The following is a 21,178-nucleotide window of genomic DNA, read 5'->3' as shown; positions in this document are numbered from 1 at the left end:
AGAACAGAGTCCGATGTAACAAGCACTCATATTTCCCCATATTACCGATAGCTCCTAGCAGTATAAACTATATCGTACGAGGTACCTTCACGGGAATTTTAATTTCTACCTCTTTTATTACAGATTCCCAGAAAACAGATATCTTCTCACACGACCAAAAGTTATGTAAATAATCCGCTTCCTCCAAACCACATTTAACACACTGTGACGTAGTCTTCACCCCCATCCTATATAAATGAAGCGCGGAATAGTGGGTCCTGTGTAATATCTTAAATTGTGTGATTTTATGTTCCATATTACGAGAAACCTTACTTATATTTTGGGCCATAATGTCCCAATCATCTTCAGACACAGTACCCACTATCAGAGACCATTTTTCTTTAACCCCTTCAGGACCAAGCCAATTTTGGCCTTAAGGACCGGAGCGTTTTTTGCACATCTGACCACTGTCACTTTAAACATTAATAACTCTGGAATGCTTTTAGTTATCATTCTGATTCTGAGATTGTTTTTTCGTGACATATTCTACTTTAACATGGTGGTAAATTTTTGTGGTAACTTGCATCCTTTCCTTGTGAAAAATCCCAAAATTTGATGAAAAATTTGAAAATTTAGCATTTTTCTAACTTTGAAGCTCTCTGCTTGTAAGGGAAATGTATATTACAAATAAAAAAATTTTTTATTCACATATACAATATGTCTACTTTATGTCTGCATCATAAAAGTGACGAGTTTTTACTTTTGGAAGACACCAGAGGGCTTCAAAGTTCAGCAGCAATTTTCCAATTTTTCACAAAATTTTCAAACTCACTATTTTTCAGGGACCAGTTCAGGTTTGAAGTGGATTTGAAGGGTCTTCATATTAGAAATACCCCACAAAAGACCCCATTATAAAAACTGCACCCCCCAAAGTATTCAAAATGACATTCAGTCATCATTTTAACCCTTTAGGTGTTTCACAGGAATAGAAGCAAAGTGAAGGAGAAAATTCACAATCTTCATTTTTTACACTCGCATGTTCTTGTAGACCCAATTTTTAAATTTTTACAAGGGGTAAAAGGAGAAAATGTATACTTATATTTGTAGCCCAATTTCTCTTGAGTAAGCACATACCTCATATGTCTATGTAAAGTGTTCGGCGGGCGCAGTAGAGGGCTCAGAAGGGAAAGAGCGATAAGGGGATTTTGGAGAGTACGTTTTTCTGAAATGGTTTTTGGGGGCATGTTGCATTTAGGAAGCCCTTATGGTGCCAGAACAGCAAAAAAAACCCTCACATGGCATACCATTTTGGAAACTAGACCCCTTGAGGTACGTAACAAGGAATAAAGTGAGCCTTAATACCCGACAGGTGTTTCACGACTTTTGCATATGTAAAAAAAAAATTTTTTTTTTTCACTAAAATGTGTGTTTCCCCCCAAATTTCACATTTTTCCAAGGGTCAATAGCAGGAAATACCCCCCAATATTTGTAACCCCTTCTCTTCTGAGTATGGAGGTACCCCATAAGTTGACCTGAAGTGCACTATGGGTGAATTACAATGCTCAGAAGAGAAGGAGTCATATTTGGCTTTTTGAGAGCAAATTTTGCTCAGGGGGCATGTCGCATTTAGGAAGCCCCTATGGTGCCAGAACAGCAAAAAAATACCCACATGGCATACCATTTTGGAAACTAGACCCCTTGAGGAATGTAATAAGGAATAAAGTGAGCCTTATTACCCCACAGGTGTTTCATGACTTTTGCATATGTAAAAAAAAAAAAAAAAATTTCCACTAAAATGTGTGTTTCCCCCCTAATTTCACCTTTTTGCAAGGGTTAATAGCAGAAAATACCCCCCAAAATTTGTAACCCCATCTCTTCTGAGTATGGAGGTACCCCATAAGTTGACCTGAAGTGCACTATGGGCGAACTACAATGCTCAGAAGAGAAGGAGTCATATTTGGCTTTTTGAGAGCAAATTTTGCTCGGGGGGCATGTCGCATTTAGGAAGCCCCTAAGGTGCCAGAACAGCAAAAAAAAAAACACACATGGCATACCATTTTGGAAACTAGACCCCTTGAGGAACGTAACAAGGGGTACAGTGAGCATTTGCCCCCCACTGGTGTCTGACAGATCTTTGGAACAGTGGGCTGTACAAGTTTTCATTTTCATGGACCACTGTTCCAAAGATCCGTCAGACACCTGTGGGGGGTAAATTCTCACTGCACCCCTCATTACATTCCGTGAGGGGTGTCGTTTCCGAAATGGGGTCACATGTGGGGTTTTGTTTTTTTTGCGTTTGTCAAAACCGCTGTAACAATCAGCCACCCCTGTGCAAATCACCTCAAATGTACATGGTGCGCTCTCCCTTCTGGGCCTTGTTGTGCGCCCCCAGAGCACTTTGCGCTCACGTATGGGGTATCTCTGTAGTCGGGAGAAATTGCGTTACAAATTTTGGGGGGCTTTTTTCCCTTTTACCTCTTGTGAAAATGTAAAGTATAGGGCAACATCAGCATGTTAGTGTAAAAAAATAAAAAAATTTTACACTAACATTCTGGTGTAGACCCCAACATTTCCTTTCCATGAAGGGTTAAAGAAGAAAAAGCCCCCCAAACCTTGTAACGCAATTTCTCCAGAGTACGGCGATACCCCATATGTCGCCCTAAACTGTTGCCCTGAAATACGACAGGGCTCCAAAGTGAGAGCGCCATGTGCATTTGAGGCCTAAATTAGGGATTTGCATAGGGGTGGACATAGGGGTATTCTACGCCAGTGATTCCCAAACAGGGTGCCTCCAGCTGTTGCAAAACTCCCAGCATGCCTGGACAGTCAACGGCTGTCCGACAATACTGGGAGTTGTTGTTTTTCAACAGCTGGAGGAGGCTCTGCTTTGGAAACAGTGGTGTACCGGACGTTCTTATTGGGGGAGGGGGGCTGTGTAAGGGTATATGTATATGTAGTGTTTTTAACTTTTTATTTTATTTTGTGTTAGTGTAGTGTAGTGTTTTTAGGGTACAGTCACATGGGCGGGGGATTACAGCGAGTTTCCCAGCGCAAAATTTGCTGCATCTCAAGATGCGAGAAACCCACTGTAAAAGCCTCGCCCATGTGAATGTACCCTGTACATTCACGGGGGGTGGCGGGGCGGGGGGGGGGGGGGGGGGGGCTTGCATCAGCTGCTGCAAAACCACAACTCCCAGCATGCATGGTCTGTTAGTGCATGCTGGGAGTCATAGTTTTGCAACAGCTGGAGGCACACAGGTTAGGGAACACTGAGTTAGAAACAGACAATGTTTCCCAACCAGTGTGTCTCCAGTTGTTGCAAAACTACAACTCCCAGTATGCCCAGACAGCTGAAGGGCATGCTGGGAGTTGTAGTTCGGCAACATCTGAAGGGCCAGATGTTGCTGAACTAAAACTCCCAGCATGCCTGGACAGTCAGTGCATACTGGGAGTTGTAGTTTTGCAACAGCTGGAAGAGCACAGATTGGAGACCATTATACAATGGTCTCCAAACTGAGGCCCTCCAGATGTTGCAAAACTACAACTCCCAGCATGCCCAGACAGCCAAAGGCTGTCTAGGCATGCTGGGAGTTGTAGTTTTCAGACTCCTAGAAGCAGCAGTGAAGATCTTCACTGCTGCCTCTGAGGACCACATACTTACCCGTCGCTGCTCGTCCACGTGGCCGGTCCCGCGCTGCTCCTCGGTCCCGCCGCTGGATCAGGTAAGTCCGCCGGTCCCCACGTGTTCCCCCCGCAGGTGTGCCGCAGGTCCCCGCGAGCCCCTGCAGCCTTCGTCCCCCGTTCTGCCCGACTTCCAGGGGCGGGCAGTGCGGGGGATCTGAACTCTCACCCCAGATCACTGTGATTGGTCCACAGGGACCAATCACAGTGATCGCTGACCAGGACCATCAATTGATGGTCCTGGGGGTGAAGCAGAAGTTGTCCCCTGCTGGAAACAGCGGGACTTCTGCCAGTTAACCCGTGCGATGCTGCGCATCGCCGGGTTAACTGCATGTCATTTATAAACGCCGGGATGCGCGAACGCACTGCACAACCCGGCGTTTATATATGACATTCTGCGGGAAGGGGTTAATTCTATCAATCCCCCTTATTCCAATAATCTTATTTAATTTCTTATACAAAATTGATATTCCTTTTTTAAAGTGCTCTATTTGAATTAGTGCTTCTATCAAATTGTGTTTCTCTGTTACATATACCTCTTTATCGTGTAATGGACTGCGTGACTAACCTGCCAATAATACAGCCAATCATTGTCATTAATGTCATACACCCTTTTTATGTGATCAAATGAGAAAAGTTGTCCTTTATCAAATATTTGTTCCAGTCGTTTTATACCCTTACTATCCCAAAAAGTTGACTCACAATCCACCAGTTCTTTAAATTTATGGTTAGCCCACAAAAGGTGTAAACCCAAAACTATTTTCTATATGTAATTCTTCCTTTAATCTTTCCCATACTTTTCTAAATTTGTGCAATAACACCGTGCTATTGGAACCATTCTCTTCATAATCATCTAATTCCAACACCTCATATATGTTCTCTTTCTCCTTATCTACCACAATCTTCCCCAGATATCTAGAATTCCTCCAATTCACGACTCGTACCAACTGCGCAGCCAAATAATAAACAAGAAAGTTGGGCATATGCAATCCCCCCCTATCTCCAGGGGCCATAAAATATCTGTACTTCAAACGGACCCTTTTCCTTCCCCATAGCAATCTGCCCAGTATCACTTCTATCTTCCGGAACCACCCCTTGCCGATCCACATTGGCGAGGCACTAAGGAAAAACAGGATCTGTGGAAGGACCACCATCTTTGCTATCGCCATCCTTTCTGACATCGAGAAAGGCATTTTAATCCATACTTCTACTCTCTTCACTAGACTATTTAACAGAGGGCATATATTGTTAGTCACAAACCTATCATTTGTGGCTGCTATTTTTACTCCCAAATAGGGGAAACATTCAGGTTTTTTTTAGCACGGATAATCTTCCCACCGTCTCTCCCATATCTTCATCTAGGGGGAGCAGAGTAGATTTACTCCAGTTTATCTCCAACCCAGATAACGGGCCAAATACATCGAACAGCTTCATGATCCGGTGTATTTTTTCTTGTGGGCTAGTTACAAAAAGGAGAATATCATCTGCAAATAGTAAAATCTTATTTATTTCTCCGTTTACTCCAAATCCCTCATAGAAATTGTTATCTCTTATCCAAGCCGCTAGGGGTTCAATATAAATTAAAAATAAAGAGGGTGAGAGGGGGCAGCCCTTCCTTGTTCCTCTACTAAGTTTAACCCCTTAAGGACTCAGGGTTTTTCCGTTTTTTGCACTTTCGTTTTTTCCTCCTTACCTTTTAAAAATCATAACCCTTTCAATTTTCCACCTAAAAATCCATATTATGGCTTATTTTTTGCGTCGCCAATTCTACTTTGCAGTGACATTAGTCATTTTACCCAAAAATGCACGGCGAAACGGAAAAAAAAAATCATTGTGCGACAAAATCGAAGAAAAAATGCCATTTTGTAACTTTTGGGGGCTTCCGTTTCTACGCAGTGCATATTTCGGTAAAAATTACACCTTATTATTCTGTAGGTCCATACGGTTAAAATGATACCCTACTGATAGAGGTTTGATTTTGTCGCACTTCTGGAAAAAATCATAACATGCAGGAAAATGTATACGTTTAAAAATGTCATCTTCTGACCCCTATAACTTTTTTATTTTTCCACGTACAGGGCTGTATGAGGACTAATTTTTTGCGCCGTGATCTGAAGTTTTTATCGGTATGATTTTTGTTTTGATCGGACTTTTTGATCACTTTTTATTCATTTTTTAATGGTATAAAAAGTGACCAAAAATTCGCTTTTTTTGACTTTGGAATTTTTTTTGCGCGTACGCCATTGACCGTACAGTTTAATGATATATTTTTATAGTTCGTACATTTACGCACGCGGCGATACCACTTACGTTTATTTATTTTTTTACACTTATTTTTTTTTATGGGAAAAGGGGGGTGATTCAAACTTTTATTAGGGAAGGGGTTAAATGACCTTTATTAACACTTTTTTTTAAAAATTTTTTTGCAGTGTTATAGGTCCCATAGGGACCTACAACACTGCACACACTGATCTTCTACACAGATCACAGGCGTGTATTAACACACCTGTGATCAGTGTTATCGGCGCTTGACTGCTCCTGCCTGGATCTCAGGCACGGAGCAGTCTTTCGCCGATCGGACACAGAGGAGGCAGGTAAGGGCCCTCCCGGTGTCCGGTCAGCTGTTTGGGACGCCGCGATTTCACCACGGCGGTCCCGAACAGCCCAACTGAGCAGCCGGGTCACTTTCACTTTAGAAACGGCGGTCAGCTTTGACTGCCGCTTCTAAAGGGTTAATACCACACATCGCCGCAATCGGCGATGTGTGGTATTAGCCGCGGGTCCCGGCCGTTGATGAGCACCGGGACCGACGCGATATGACGCGGGATCGCAGCGCGATCCCGCTTCATATCGCGGGAGCCGGCGCAGGACGTAAATATACGTCCTGCGTCATTAAGGGGTTAAATGGGTAGGAGGGGATTCCATCCACCACTACACTCGCCTCCGGATTAGTATACAGTAACTGAATATAACTCAGAAATCTCGGGCCCACCCCCACCTTCCTCAAAACTTCCCAAAGGTATCCCCACTCCACCCTGTCAAAGGCTTTGGTAGCATCTAGTGACAGAATGGAGCGGGGGCCCCGGGATCCACTCTGGATTGCCTCATATACCTGGTGGATATTGTCGTGGACCGTTCTTCCTGACCTAAATCCCCCCTGGTCTCTCCCCACCACTACCTCCACCACTTTATCTAATCTCCTTGCCAATACTTTCGCTATTATCTTTATATCCGTATTAAGCAAGGAGATGGGGCGACATGAACCCAAATTTAAAAGGATCTTTATCTTTTTTCCTAATAAGTCTGATGTTAGCCTCACACATTGATTTAGGGAGAACACCCACCCCCCCCTCCAGGATTCATTAATGATACCCAGCAGTTTTGGAAGTAGCAGGGTTGAATGTATCCTATATATCTGGAATGGAATACCATCGGACCCAGGGGATGCATTCCCTTGGATTGATGCCAATGCTTCCTTCAATTCCTGGAGGGAGATTGGCTCATCCAAAGAATCCCTGGCATCCTCTGTTAAACTTGGAATATTAATTCCTCTCAGAAATTCCACTACGTCAGCCCTATTAATGTTGCTACTTATATAGAGATTGGAGAAAAAAAGAGCTAACCATTTGAGCTATTTCTTCTCTTTCTGTGGTTATGCTGCCATCCACCCTCCTCAAAGCAATAATACCACATTCCTCACCTAGATTCTTAAGTAATCTTGCCAATGTCTTATTTGGTTTCCCTTTCTCAAAAAAGTTAACTTGCCCACTAAAAAATAGTTTATTTTTTGCCTTTTTAAGTAGATATTCTTTGTAATCCTCTTGGGCTGCCTTCAATTCTAACAGCTGTTCACCCCCACTATCCTCATCTATCCCTGCTTCTAATAGTGCCACTTTACTATTCAGCATTGATTCTTCCTGGGCGAATTCCTTTTTCTTTTTATTAATTCGCCCTATATATAGGCCCCTCAAGAATGCCTTCATGGCATCCCATACTATCTGAGGACTTGCTGAGTTATGGTTAATCTCCCAGAATGCTTCTATTTCCTGTCTAAACCAGTCCTGGTCCCCCACTAGTTCTATCCAGTGGGGGTTGAGCCGAAAGCCCAACCTTTTCCCACCCATTGCCTTACCTCCAATTTCCACCACCACTGGACAATGGTCCGACAGGGTTTTAGCTCTATACTGCACCCTAATGGTCCAGATCATCGCATTCTTATCACAAAGACATAGGTCAATTCGGGAAGCAGTGTTATATGAAGTACTAAAGCATGAGTACTGTCTTACTCCTGGGTTTAGTTTCCGCCACCCATCAACCCAATTCATCTCTCCACAGTACCTCGCCAATGCTGTTTCACTCCCCCCTACATTCCTACCTAGTTTGTATCTGTCCATACTAGGGTCCATTACATTATTCATATCTCCAACTATCCATAATGCCGCATATGTCTTCCTTTCGCTATAACTTACGAGATCCCTCAGAATATCCACTCTAAAGGGTGGAGGAATATAAACAAAGGCCAAGATAATAGCCCTATTTTCCCACATTCCATAAAGAAATACGTATCGACCATACTTGTCTACCTCTGCATTTCTTATTTCGAATGGCACCTTCCTATGAACATATACTGATACTCCCGCAGAGTATGAAGAAAGTCTGGAGTGGTATTCTTCTTTGGCCCACCTCCTTGGTAATATCTGCTCATCTCTTGACCTATGGGTCTCGACTAGACTTATGATCGCAGGAAGGTACTTCCGAACATAATCAAAGATTGCACACTTTTTAATTCTATCCGACATACCTTGCACGTTCCAAACTAACAACTTAAAAGACATATTAACCTAAAAAAAAAAAAAAAAAGAAAAGAAAAATTTCTCCGCCTCCCCGTGCCGTCCCTCCCCGTCTCCCTTATGCTCTACCCGGAGTCTCGTTGGAAACATGAGAGAAGGGCACCCCCGCATTCTTTAACCGCCTTTTTATCTCCCGAAAGGATGCCCTTTTCCTCTGAGTCTCCCAGGAGAAATCCGGATATACAAAAATATTCTGCCCATTGTGCTGTAGGTCCCTCACTTCTCTTGCCCTCCTAAGAATTGTGTCCCTATCCTGGGGAGGTATACAACTTGATTAGGATTGTCCTAGGGGGGCCCCCCGGAGGGGGTATACGCCTTGGGACCCGATGAGCTCGTTCAATCCCAAACATTGGGGTAAAATGCCCTTCACCTATCACGTCCTTCAGCCATCCACTGAGGAACTGGATAGCAGAGTCCCCGTCCCCCCCCTGCCCCTTCGGGGAACCCCACCATCCTTATATTACAACGTCTAGATCTCTCTTCAAGGTCAGTGAGCTTATCTTTAATGGATATCTTCTCCTTTTTTAAATCATTGACCTCTTCTTCCAGAACCTTGATCCTTTTTTCTGTTTTAGGGGCTTCTTCCTCCAGTCTGGAAATCCTATCTCTCATCTTAGTCTTATCGTGTCTTATCAGTGATACCTCAGTAGATACCACACCCAGTTGTTTATTTATCTCCTCAATTGCACAGTTAGATTTTTTTTACCCCTCCCAAGATCTCCTCCAACAACTGAGTTCCCATGGGGGGCACGGTCTGCCTGTCCTCAATTTCTTCCACCTCCAGAACCGAGTACCTAGAACCTGTTTTACTAGGGGAGAGATCCTTCTGGGTTCTAGTTTTAATACCCACAGCTGGATACTTCCATATTTTATCCAGTTTACCCATATCCCCCTTATCTTTTTGTGGCGAGCTACCCCCTGATCTTCTGGGGTTCACCTTAGGGGCCATTTCTCCCGCTTTATCTCTTCGCTTTATACTTCTAAGGTGTACGTATCGCCACCCAGGTGCCACCTATTCTCTTAGCAAAATTATACACCATAGGCCCCTCCCACCCAATAATTTGCATCCAATTATTTACAACATACAAAGGTGAAGATTTGTAGTCCCACACGGTTCTGGGATACAATTTGGACAGAGGACATCACAGCCTGATCTAGCAGTATCCACCGCCAAATATAACATAATAATAATATACAACTAAGAACTCATTAGCATATCCGCGCTCCCCTTGATAGACAGTCCAGTCTCCCCGTAGAGTCACTGATCTTATAGGCCCTCTGTTGGATCCAGGGCAAAAGTCCAATTTCATGGAAGAGGGGGTCTACTAAGGCCCAATTGTTCAATTTGGTCCGTGAATCTAGATTTCTCCTGTATATGAGAGAGAGGGAGGGATAAGTCTTCTGGAAACATCAGTTTAGCAATAGGACAGGCCGTAGATGCATCTGCGTGGCCATAGTTATATTACCCATACTCCTTAAAAGTCCATACAGATTTCAGTATGGGCAACAGGGTTTTTTTTCATGGCTAAAAAAAAAAAAAAAAAAAAAAAAAAAAAAAGGATGCCTAGAGGAAGGAGGGGGGCGCCAATCCCACAACACTCAGTAAATTCAGTTCCCCAAGACCCCTGTTGTCCATTAGGGCTTGGCCTAGGTAAGGCAGGATTGGAGAATCACTACCACTGTAGTTAGAAATATTGTAGCTCCCTTCACATGCCTAGCAACCAAAAAAAAAAAACACAAGGGGGATCAGCTGATAAGATGCGTATCTGCCTCATAAGGGCATTTATCAAACTCAATGGCTGCTCCACAATTACCAACCACCGCAGGGGGGAGAGGGGGGACTTGGTCATATACATTGCCACGACTATCACTCACCAAGTCGCTAGAAGGAGTAACCAGGCAGGGAGTCTGGCGTCCAGTGTTGTCTATTCCACATGGGACCAGTGCTGGGGGCTGCTGCTGTTCATAATGTTGCAGAGATGTTAATAACTGATTTAACCTATTAAAGGAAATCCATGAGTAGGTTTCATAGCAGTTTCTCCCCATGTTAGGCTCCTCTATCCAGGGAGACTACCCACTTAAATGTCCTGCCCCCCAAAAAGGGAGAGATAACTCACCGGCTTAAAGGCTGCCAAGATAATTATCAATGTGGCATCAAATCATTTTCTCGATTCCTTTCTCCTTTCCACAAGAGAGGGTCTGGCCAGCCTGATAGAGTCCCAGCAAGGAGCAGCCCTCCTCCACCTCAACGCCGCCACACCGCACTGTGAGGCAGGGGCCACCATATATGGGCTTCCGGAACAAGCCCAGCACTCCTCTCCCTTACTGGCTGCAAAAGTCCACACCTCCCTCTCTCTCACGCGTCTCCCTCCGCAGCACACGGAGGGAGAGAAAACATCCGTCCCGCCACCTCCGCCTCCTGTCAGACAGCAACCCCACGGAGAACATTGCGTCGCGTCACCTCCATCTCGCTCCTCCTGCGGCCGAATCCAGGGACCAGCGCCCCCAACTCTCACGGGGTATCCAGGTAGGCATGTGGTCCTGGCGGCATTCCTCTGTCAGTGTCCCGGCATCCGGGGTTAGTTTCGGCTCCACGTCCGTCCCGAGGGCTCAGGGGGCGGGGGCATAGCCCCGGAGCGCGCGGCCCTAGCTCATGCCGCCGTCACTTCCTCTCATATGAAAAGTTTTTAACAATGACAGTGCCTCTTTAACCCCTTAAGGAAACATGACGTACTGGAACGTCATGTGTCCGCTACCGATCTATAACGCATAGCGGGTCGGGCCCGGCCGTTGTTAGGCCGGGACCCGTGGCTAATAGCGCGCGGCATTGATCGCATTGCCGCGCGCTATTAACCCTTTAGACGCGGCATTCAAAGTTGAACGCCGCGTCTAAAGTGAAACTGAAACCATGCCGGTTAGCTCAGTGGGCTGTTCGGGATAGCCGCGGCGAAATCGCAGCATCCCAAACAGCTTACAGGACAGCCGAAGGGTCCCTACCTGCCTCCTCGCTGTCCGATCGCCGAATGACTGCTCAGTGCCTGAGATCCAGGCATGAGCAGTCAAGTGGCAGAATCATCGATCACTTATGAGAAACCAGTGATCAATGATAAAGATCAGTGTGTGCAGTGTTATAGGTCCCTATAATAAATAAATACCATTTAACCCCTTCCCTATTAAAAGTTTGAATCACCCCCCTTTTCCCATAAAAAAAAGAAAAAACTGTGTAAATAAAAATAAACATCTATGGTATCACCGCGTGCGGAAATGTCCGAATTATAAAAATATATCGTTAATTAAACCGCACGGTCAATGGCGTGCACGCAAAAAAAATCCAAAGTCCAAAATAGTGCATTTTTGGTCACTTTTTATATCATGAAAAAATCATAAGTCCTATCAATGCAAAAATGGTACCGTTAAAAACTTCAGATCACGGCGCAAAAAATGAGCCCTCATACCGCCCCATACACGGAAAAATAAAGTTATAGGGGTCAGAAATGACAATTTTAAACGTATTAATTTTCCTGCATGAAGTTATGATTTTTTCCAGTAGTACCACAAAATCAAACCTATATAAGTAGGGTATCATTTTAACCGTATGGACTTACAGAATAAATATCAATTGTCTCATTTTTAACAAAAAATGTACTACGTAGAAACGGAAGCCCCCAAAATTACAAAACAGCGTTTTTTTTTCAATTTTGTCTCACAATGATTTTTTTTCCGTTTCACCGTAGATTTTTGGGCACAATGACTGACGTCATTACAAAGTAGAATTGGTGTCGCATAAAATAAGCCATCATATGGATTTTTAGGTGCCAAATTTCAAGAGTTATGATTTTTTAAAGGCATGGAGCAAAAAACGAAAACGCAAAAACGGAAAAAATCCTGGTCCTTAAGGGGTTAAGGACCAAGGGCGTACAGGTACGCCTTTGCTCCCTGGTACTTAAGGACCAAGGGCGTATCTGTACGCCCATGGGAATCTATCTGCAGGCACGCCCGGGGGGGGGGGGGGGGGGGGGGGTCATCAGAACTCACACTTGCGATTTGCGGTTATTCTGGGTCATACGGGTCTATAGTGACCCGGTAAATAAAGGGGATCGCGGATGTCCTAGACACCCATGATCCCCTTGAAGCAATAGGAGTGAGGTGGCAGAGGGACCACCCCTCCTATCTCTGCTATTGGTGGTCTAGACGCGACCACCAATAGCAGATCGGGGGCGGAGGGGTTTACTTTCGGTTTACCCGTTCTGCCCACCCACAATAGGCGGGGCAGGACGGGGAAACCGTCAGGGACCGACGTCGAAGGTCCACTTACCCATCGGCGGCGGCAGCGGGCGACGATCGGCGGAAGAAGAGGATGGCGACGCAGCTCCCTGGATCCGACGGAAGACGGTGAGTTACTTACCAACATCTGGAGGGCTACAGTCTGAGACCACTATAGTGGTCTCTAAACTGTAACCCTCCAGATGTTGCAAAACTACAACTCCCAGCATGCCCAGAGAGCTGTTTAGGCATGCTGGGAGTTGCAGTTTTGCAACAGCTGGAGGTCTACAGTTTGAGACCACTGCACAGTGATCTCTATACTGTGCACCTCGAGATCTTGCAAAACTACAACTGATAGCATGCCCACACAGCAGTTTGCTGTCTGGGCATGCTGGGAGTTGTAGTTTTGCAACATCTGGAGGTCCACAGTTTGGAGACCAAGCTTACTACAAGTATGAGCTGCGGTAAATTCACTGTAAACCTCCGCCAGTGCGAATGTACCCTAAAAACACTACACTACACTAACACATAATAAAGGGTAAAACACTACATTTACACCCCCATACACTGTTCCCCAATAAAAATAAAAAAACGTATTGTACGGCAGTGTTTCCAAAACGGAGCCTCCAGCTGTTGCAAAACAACAACTCACAGCATTTCCGGACAGCCACTGACTGTCCAGGCATGCTGGGAGTTTAGCAACATCTGGAGGCCCCCTGTTTGGGAATCACTGGCGTAGAATACCCTTATGTCCACCCCTGTGCAAGCCCTAATTTAGTCCTCAAATGCGCATGGCGCTCTCTCCCTTCAGAGCCCTGTCGTATTTCAAGGAAACAGTTTAGTGCCACATATGGGGTATCTCCATACTCGGGAGAAATTGCAATTCTAATTTTGGGGGCTTTTTTTTCCTTTTACCCCTTATGAAAAAGAAAAGTTGGGGTCTACACCAGCCTGTTAGTGTAAAAAAAAAAAAAAAAAAATTTTTACAAATTTTTTACACCAACATGCTGGTGTTGTCCTTTACTTTTTATTTTCACGAGAGGTAAAAGGAAAAAAAGACCCCCAAAATTTGTAACGCAATTTCTCCTGAGTACGGAGATACCCCATATGTGGGCGTAAAATGTTCTGCGGACGCACAACAAGGCTCAGGAGTGAGAGCGCACCATGTACATTTGAGGCCTAAATTGGTGATTTGCACAGGGGCGGCTAATTTTACAGCGGTTCTGACTTAAACCCAAAAAAATAAATACCCACATGTGACCCCCATTTTGGAAACAACACCACTCACGGAACGTGACAAGGGGTATAGTGAGCCTGAACACCCCACAGGTGTTTGACAAATTTTCCTTAAATATGTAACCGAAAAAACTTTCCTCAAGGGCTCAAATAAAATAATTCATAGATTGGGGGGGGGGTTAATTATTCACTAAAAGAGCAACTAAAACAACAACCTACAGGTGTGGGGAACCACACGACAAAGCCGCTTCTGGCGAAACGCGTCGGAGTTGTGGAGGTGGACTGGGGTGAGTCCTGTGCCAGCCTATACTAAACGTTCTTTCTATGCATTTCATTCTCTGCTGCTAGTCACTATTTAATTTTGCTGCTGTTCATTTCTTGCTATCCATACCATTGCTGCTATCTGCCTGCTGTTTGTTACTGTTCATTGTTAGCACCATATTGCGTGACCCAGGCAGAGTGTGTGTGTATATATATATCTCTCCTTTTCCCTTTTGGGTTGCATGTTTATGTCCTTGCCCATTTCACTTGCACAATATATATTTTTTGCATTTTTTAACTAACTTGAGAGCTGTGCTTTACTTGTTTTTGCTTTGGTTATCAACGTATTACTATTTTATCACATATTTTCTGTTTTCACTGGCCACTGTGTGGTATTTAGATCCCCCACACGCATTGCACACCTTTCTTGTGCATATCCTGCATGACTCCCCTCTCCCTCCCTCTTCCCTTGCCTTGTGCATGCAAACCCTTTATATATTAACTTATTTATATGTATGAATTGCAGCTCACTATCAGCACTGTGACTCTCTAAGCAATTTTTTATCTTTCTACTTCTTCTATTGGCATACAGGTTTTCTCACCCGAGTATCCACCTTGCATTTTATCCTTTTTTATATATGTATTTTTACTCTTATACTACCTTTAATGAATTGATTCTGTGGTTTCAAAATATATGTATACACACACACACACACACACACACACACACACACGTATTTTTAAAATATATATATTTCAATAAAATTATTTTTATATATGATTAAACTTGTTACAAGTTATTTCTAACTGGGGTATATTCACAATTTTGTCGTGTGGTTCCCCACACCTGTAGGAGGTTGTTAAATTTTCATTCAAGTTGGATGGGAAAATGACAAAAAAAATAAAAAATTCTTCACTAAAATGCTGGTGTCACCCTAAATTTTTCATTTTCATAAGGAAAAATAAAAAAAATAAGCCCCCCAAAATTTGTAACCCCATTTCCCCTGAGTAAGAACATACTCCATATGTGGATGTAAAGTTCTCTATGGGTGCACTAAAATGCTCAGAAGAGAAGGAGCGCTATTGGGATTTTGAAGAGAAAATTTGTCCGGAATTGAAGGCCACTTGTGTTTATAAAGCCCCCATGGTACCAGAACAATGGACCCCCCCCCCCCCCACATGTGACCCCATTTTGGAAACTACACCCCTCATGTAATGTAATAAGGGGTACAGTAATCATTTACGCCCCACAGGTGTCTGATAGATTTTTGGAACAGTGATCGGTGAAAATGAAAAATGTAATTTTCAATTTGCACAGCCCACTGTTTCAAAGATCTGTCAAACGCCAGTGGGGTGTAAATGCTCACTGCACCCCTTATTAAATTCTGTGAGGGGTGTAGTTTCCAAAACAGGGTCACATGTGGGGGGGGTCCACTGTTCTGGCACCACGGGGGGCTTTGTAAATGCACATGGCCCCTGACTACCATTCCAAAGGAATTCTCTTTCCAAAAGCTCAATGGTGCTCCTCCTCTTCTGAGCATTGTAGTTCGCCCGTAGTACACTTGAGGCCAATTATGGGGTACCGCCATACTCAGAAGAGATGGGGTTACAAATTTTGCGGGGTATTTTCTGCTATTAACCCTTGCAAAAATTTTAAATTTGGGGGGAAACACATTTTAGTGAAAAAATAATTTTTTACATATGCAAAAGTCATGAAACACCTGTGGGGTATTAAGGCTCACTTTATTCCTTGTTACGTTGCCCAAGGGGTCTAGTTTCCAAAATGGTATGCCATGTGTTTTTTTTTTGCTGTTCTGGCACCATAGGGGCTTCCTAAATGCAACATGCCCCCCAAAAACCATTTCTGAAAAATGTACTCTCCAAAATCCCCTTGTCGCTCCTTTGCTTCTGAGCCCTCTACTGCGCCCGCCGAACAATTTACATAGACATGAGGTATGTCCTTACTCGAGAGAAATTGGGCTACAAATATAAGTATACATTTTCTCCTTTTACCCCTTATAAAAATTCAAAAATTGGGTTTACAAGAACATGAGAGTAAAAAAATTAAGATTGTGAATTTTCTCCTTCACTTTGCTGCTATTCCTATGAAACACCTAAAACACTACTAAATGTAATTTTGAATACTTTGGGGGGTGCAGTTTTTATAATGGGGTCATTTGTGGGGTATTTCTAATATGAAGACCCTTCAAATGCACTTCAAACCTGAACTGGTTCATGAAAAATAGTGAGTTTGAAAATTTTGTGAAAAATTGGAAAATTGCTGCTGAACTTTGAAGCCCTCTGGTGTCTTCCAAAAGTAAAAACACGTCAATTTTATGATTCAAACATAGAGTAGACATATTGGAAATGTGAATAAAAAAAAAAAAAATATTTTGAATATCCATTTCCCTTACAAGCAGAGACTTTCAAAGTTAGAAAAATGCAAAATTTTCAAATTTTTCATAAAATTTTGGGATTTTTCACCAAGAAAGGATGCAAGTTACCACAAAATTTTACCACTATGTTAAAGTAGAATATGTCACGAAAAAACAATCTCGGAATCAGAATGATAACTAAAAGCATTCCAGAGTTATTAATGTTTAAAGTGACAGCGGTCAGATGTGCAAAAAATGCTCTGGTCTTAAGGTGTAAAATGGCCTGGTCCTTAAGGGGTTAAGCTTTTTGGGGTAATAAAAAAAAAAAAAAAAAAAGGGGCAAAAAGAGGACAAAGACAGGTGAGGGGACCTCAGTGTTGGAAAATCAAATCTCCGTGGCAGTTCATCCATTACAAGCGCCGCATTGCCGCAGATGCTGTGATCTGTATTGACCTGCCGTGCATAATGTGTAATGGTCACATGACTAAACTGTATCATGGAGAAAAAGAGATGTTATATAAAAAGTATGTGTGAAGGAAGCTTAAAGAAGAAGTATCATGGACCAAGTCACAAATTTTTTTTTCTATCATGTGAAAGTGCATCAGCTCATTATTCTGACAATCTGCTCCTCATGTATCTCACCCTCTCCCTTCTCCTGCAATCCCCTCGGTACTTCCTGGTCCATGGAGGTCCCTGACTTCCTGTCTCCCATAATGCCTTTCAGTTCATCACAGAAGTAGCCCAGCCTAGACCAGTGCTTCCTAACCAGGGTGCCTCCAGCTGTTGTGAAACTACAACTCCCAGCATGCCTGGGAGTTTTAGTTTTGCAACAGCTGAAGGCACCCTGGTTGGGATACACTGACCTAGACACTGATCACTTTCCTAACAGCAGGCTCAGTGTTTCCCTTCCCCCTGCTTCTATTCTCAGGACATCGTTCTTTCAGACTGACCTGCTGTTAGATTGTGATCAGTGCAGGGCAAAGCAGGGATCTCCCCCTCCCCCTCTGCTTCTTCTCGGGACATTGGGAAATCGTTCTTGCTCTTATAAACACTGAGCTGGCTGTCAGATGCTTCCCTGCCGAGGAGATGAAGACGCTTGCTCAGCTCACTGGGGCTTCTATGATTGGCTGAAGCTGCACATGGGAGGTTCCCTTGCCGTGCACAGAGCTGGCTAAGCTGCAGAACTATGGGAAATTGTGACATCACGGCCCCCAGCATAATGCAGCTCAATGGGGGGGTCGCAAGTCATCAGAACAGGGAGCTGCTGAACTTCCTCTCTGAACAAAGAAGCTAGAAAAACAGGTTTTACATACAAGATGGGTAAAGTCAGTGATTTACAAAGTGATATAACTTTTGCTTCTGCATTTAAAACACAATACTTTTTCTACATGGGACTTCTCCTTTAACTATAAGGGTCACCTGCTGTATATTAGACCTACTTTCCAAAACTACAAAAAAAATTAATAAAAAAGGTGTGCAATCATTTTGGCCCAGATTTATCAAACTGTGAGAGAGAAAAAAATTTGTGATTTTTCCACAGCAATCAATCACAGCTCCGCTAATGAGCTCTGATAAAATGAAAGCAGAGCTGTGATTTGTTGCTGTGGGAAAAAAATCACTAAATTTCTCACACAGATAAATCTGAGACTTTATTTTTACTGCCCTCCATTCTTTATGATTAGTGAAACTGTAAAAGGAAAACATTTTTAATTACTTTTTATCTTCCTGGATTACGGGTTTCAAGAGGGGCTCTGGATCCGATTCTAGTCATGGCACCATCTGCAAGCAGTTTGCTTCCCCTCCACTCTAACTGTTTTCTACAAGCCAAAAAAAAAAAAACACACACCGGCAGTTTAGCAGTATTCCTATAAGGTTAAGTTCCTACTGGTTTTATTGTCCTGCGTTTTTTTGGGTTGAAAAAAAAAAGCCTGAAAAAACGCCAGCGCAATTTCCTGCGTCTGTTTTTTCATTGTGTGGAAATTACACCTTGGCTGTTTTTTTTTGGTACCAAAAAAAAAAAAAAGGATGCAGTAATGACCAGGGGTATGGAAATTTTTATAAAAAACTACTTGTCCACAGGACTAAAATGGAGCAAAATCTACTTGGCCCTCATGACGATCCACTTGTCCGGACCAATTTTCACTTTTACGCTCTCATTTTTTCCTCCTCGCCCTATAACAGCCATAAATACCTACTATAATGATACCTTTTTAATATTTCAATAACATTCTCTGAACCAAAAAAAATATATATATATATATATATATATATATATATATATATATATATATATATATATATATTTATATTAGGTGAAGTGAAATTGAAATAGTAAAAGATAATTTTGCAGATTTGGTGGTTTTCTTTTCTACGCCGTTTACCTTGTGGTCAGATAACATGTTAAATCCATACTTTATGCCGGCCTGATTACAGTAATACCAGATTTTTATAGTTTACGTCATGTTTTACTAATTTGAAAAAAATTCTGAAATGTTTCGAATTTTTTTAATTGCCATTTTTTGACCCCTGTAGCTTTTTTTATTTTTTTATTTATTTTTTTACATACCAGGCTGTCTGAGGGCTAATTGTTTGCGCCAAAATCAGATTTTTTTGTATCGGTACCATTTCGGTATTGATCTGACTTTTTAAATCACTTAACTTTTTTTTCTGGGATCTAAAAAAAAAAAAAAAATAGCAATTTTGTGTTTTTTTACATTTACCGTACGGGATACATAAGGTTATATTTTAAGGTTAAGGTGTGTCTTTTAAACTTTTATTAAAACTTTTTTTTTGTTTGTTTGTTTTTTCACACTTTAGACTTTTAGGAGGAATCATTAGATTCCTCATGCAGATCAATAGAGTTCTATTGAACTCAATTGATCTGTGTGCTCTGCTATCCATTGATAGAGCCTGGTCCAGCCAGGATCTATAAATGACAGAACCACAGGACAGCAGGAAGCAGAGGTAAGCCCTCCAGCTACCTGCACAGTGGATCGCCCGCCCACTATCGCGCTGCGGGGGGGGGGGGGGGGGGGGGCGGCGATCCACCCCTCTAGCCCACCAGGATGCATTCACAGGTCCCTTTAGACACCGCTGTCAGCGGTGATCTAAAGGGTTAATAGCCAGCCGCAACCGCAAGCTGGCTATTAGCGGCGGCCCCCGGCTACTGAAAACAGACTTCTAAGCAGACTGCTAAGCGCCGCATGCTGGCTGGAAACTTGCGCCCCGTGCAGACTTGCGTCCGCTTCCTCCCCTCAGCTCTCTGAAGCTTAGAGCTGTGTGGAGCGAAGGCAGAGGACGCAGGTCTGCACGGGGAGAAAGAAGGCAGGGCAGGGGAGAGATGACGTGCACAGCTTCTCATCTCCCCTCCCCCTGCTCTGCATTCGGAGGATGAAAGTTTTTTTTCCGGTTGGGGCTGCAGAGCACGGAGCGGGCATGAGTCAGGAGCCGCTCCATACAGACTGCAGAGCGCCGCAGCGCTTGTCAGATCCGGCCCTGCTTGCCCAAAGCTAAGGGCCGAAAAAATAATACCTGCCCGGCACCCGAAACTGCATGTCCCGGGGGTCGGGCGATAGGAATTCCACATCCCTGAGTGATGAAAAAAAACATTTTTAACGAAATTGATATATAACAAAATTGTCTTTTTTTTTTTTTTTTTTTTTTTTTTTTTTAATGGGTGTGTTTCACTTTTTTTTTATATGTTTTAAATTTTTTAGGTAGTACTACAACTCCCAGCATGGAACAGTTCCATGATGGGAGTAGTAGTACCTGTGCTAATAGACATATCGCCCCGGGTGTCAGTCATGACACCCGATGAGATCGTCCTTAATATACTAGAGATGTAGAGCGGGTCTATACAGTGCTCGCATCTCTGCACTATACTCTGGCCAGTGATATGAATAGAACATCATATTTTCTGGCCAGAGTGGGGATTGGCCAGATGGTTGCAGCCGATCACAGCTCTCTGAGGGAAATATGAATAAGTGGCCGGCCGGAGTATAGTGCAGAGATGCGAGCGCAGGAGAAAGCCGCTCCATCAATGCAATAGACAGGACGATCGCAGCGGGTGTCAGTTGTGATACCCGCTGTGATCTGTTCTTACCTGCAGGTACTACTACTCCCAACATGGAGCACACTGCTTATGCTGGGAGCTGTAGTATCTGCATTAATAGACAGATCACATCGAGTGTAACTTCTGACACCCGCTGTGATCTGTCTATTAATGCAGGTGCTACATCTCTCAGCATTGAGCAGAGTGTGCTCAATGTTGGGAGTAGTAGTACTTGCAGCTAAGGAAAGATCACAGCGGATGTCACTCCTGACACCCGCTGTGATCCTCCTGTATAATGGATAGATGCGGGCTGCCACTCTTCTATGGTCCCCTGGACTGACGTATATATACACATATTCCCATTTCCCTCAGAGAGCTGTGATTGGCTGGAACCATCTCTGCGGGAAATATGAATAGGTGTGTATGTATGTATGTATGTATGTATGTATATATATATATATATATATATATATATATATATA

General features: G+C 43.4%; 1 protein-coding gene across 6 annotated transcripts in view; it reads right to left on the bottom strand.

Moving 5' to 3' along the window:
- TNRC18 (trinucleotide repeat containing 18) overlaps positions 1-18,464 on the bottom strand; it is a 968,701-nt gene extending 950,237 nt beyond the window's left edge. For all 6 annotated transcript variants that reach the window (XM_056534534.1, XM_056534539.1, XM_056534536.1 and 3 more), the window contains exon 1: positions 18,360-18,464. The gene's annotated coding sequence lies outside the window, so the exon portion shown is untranslated. The remainder of the gene's footprint in view (positions 1-18,359) is intronic.
- Between the last annotated feature and the right edge of the window lie 2,714 nt (positions 18,465-21,178).

Source organism: Hyla sarda, chromosome 8 (assembly GCF_029499605.1).
Source record: "Hyla sarda isolate aHylSar1 chromosome 8, aHylSar1.hap1, whole genome shotgun sequence".
Classification (NCBI taxonomy): domain Eukaryota; kingdom Metazoa; phylum Chordata; class Amphibia; order Anura; family Hylidae; genus Hyla; species Hyla sarda.
Note: the sequence above shows the minus strand (reverse complement) of the source record. Positions and strands in the feature narration are given on the sequence as shown.